A 2,122-nucleotide genomic window follows, 5' to 3' on the forward strand; every position below is an offset into this window, starting at 1 on the left:
ACAGGAAATTGATGCAAGGAGTGGTTGTTACTAAGTGACTTTGTTATTGTCAGGTCAAGGGTCAGGATTCAGGTTTTGATGGTGTACAAGGTCCTCCTAACACCCGAGATTATATTTTTGTTGCAAAAATCAATCAGAAATACCGGTAACATGAACAATACTCCATAAACAGTTGCTACTGTCCTCACTCCCAGATGTCTGTTTGGACAGGTATCACCATACAAATTTAGAACATCCACAAACTGTCCAAAAATAAAGAGCCTTTGTAAACGAAGGAATACTACTAAATGAACAAGATCACAATGATGCAGAAATCAAAAAGCACATTTCCTAGTGGGTAAACAAATAAATATCACAGGCATGCATGACAGAACATGTAACCAGTCTGTACTGACTTACTTTCATCCACGTAAGCTCTGTTTGCACTCCCTCAGTAAACTTCTCCTCAGTTGAGGTAACTGACTGGTTCCTACACCCTGAGACTGAGGCCTTCCTGACTCTGGGTCTGACCTATAAGCATCAGTCCTTGTGCTTGAAAACATCTGTGGTTTTCGAAGCAAGCTTCTCTCTTCTAAAAAAAAAAAAAAAAACAAATAAATAATAAATAAAAAGTTTTAAAACTGCAAAACATAACAAATTAGATATAAAATATGCATAGATTCTCTTAGTTCCTGGGTTCATCTTATTGGAAACACCTGTATACTTTAATAACTGGGTTACTTTAATTTTAAATTTGTAAAGCTTGGCTGAAAAGAAAGCTGGCAATGAAAATTGCATGTGACACATTTCACAACTGAAGATTTCATTCTTCAAAAGTAAAGTTCCCTCCTCCAATATATATAACCCTTCAATAAATATATACACATCCTCAATTACTGGTTGGACCTTTGTGACTTACCATCATCGCTTCTGCCTGCCCGTTCCCTCAGGAAAATTGGCAATAGCTACGGGAGACATTTAGCTCGGCCCAACGATTGTGGATGGATGTGAGCTCCTCATTCCATGGAACTGCCTAGGCAGGAATGAACTGGTGCGGATGAATAGGGCCTGTCAATCAAGTCTCACTCTTCTGTAAGAAAAGCATTTGACAAAAAAAAAAGTGGATTGTTGGAAAAAGAAAGACCCTAACTCTATTTTGACTTCATCTATTCATTCATTGCCAGACGCCATGTATCCCAAACGGGGTGACCAAGGGCTTAGAGTTCATTGTTTTACAGGGAGGAGCACTAATCCTCCACCAACCCCACTCACGTAGGGATGCCAACAGCATCTGGTGTTCCCAGGCGGTCACCCATCCAAGAACTAACCAGACCCAACGTTGCTTAACTTCGCTGATCGGACGGGAAGCGGTGTACTCAACGTGGTTTGCGCACTTGCCAGAACAAAAGACATGCAAGGAGTTTTTCTCTGCTGCAAGAGTTTGGTAATCTTGTCAAGCTAATGTAATTGTCAACTAAAACATTTCACAATTCAGAACTTTCCAGAAACATTATGGCTTCTCAATCATGCAATTATTTAATAAATAGGGACATCAAAAGGCACTTCTGCCACACACAGTGCTATAAGAAATGTCTTCAGTGTGGACTTATTAGATTCCTGTAACGATCTGGGAATAATGGCCTAAACAGGGATACACTGTCAAGGAAATCCTTGACTTTTCCCAGAAGTTACATTAGGTGTTTATGATAATTGCTTTTATGACATACCCTTAGTTGAAGACATAAACTTGACAGTTGAGGCCAAGACCTTGATGGTGTAGCTGATAAAAAGTTGGTCCTGTATTCACCAGGTTCATCTTCATCTGAAGAAGATAAATTATATAAACAAGATGCTGAAAATGTTTGCATCTAGTAGTGTGGAAATCACGCTCCTCAGCAAGTTCAGTGTCACACTCGAAAAACTTTTAAAGTGAACAGATACTATTTATTCCATTTAATTTGGTGGACCAATAGTTAAATCATGAAATATTTACAATGTTTTCTCTTTCAGAGAGAAGTAAGAATTTATGATTTATGAATCACCTCCCACTGGTGTGGTTTGCAGTTTTCAAATTTAGTGGATTTGGACATATAATAGATGCACGCTTCTTATAGCCAGAAAAACCATGTCTTCCCGGCTTGGA

At 38.8% G+C, this 2,122-nt stretch overlaps 1 pseudogene; it reads right to left on the bottom strand.

The window, feature by feature from the left end:
• Positions 1 to 1,258: 1,258 nt before the first annotated feature.
• On the bottom strand, positions 1,259 to 1,377 carry LOC145395933 (5S ribosomal RNA; annotated as a pseudogene).
• Between the last annotated feature and the right edge of the window lie 745 nt (positions 1,378 to 2,122).

The sequence above is a fragment of the Coenobita brevimanus genome, chromosome 33 (assembly GCF_032717465.1).
Source record: "Coenobita brevimanus isolate Jiangsu-jjx chromosome 33, ASM3271746v2, whole genome shotgun sequence".
Lineage (NCBI taxonomy): Eukaryota > Metazoa > Arthropoda > Malacostraca > Decapoda > Coenobitidae > Coenobita > Coenobita brevimanus.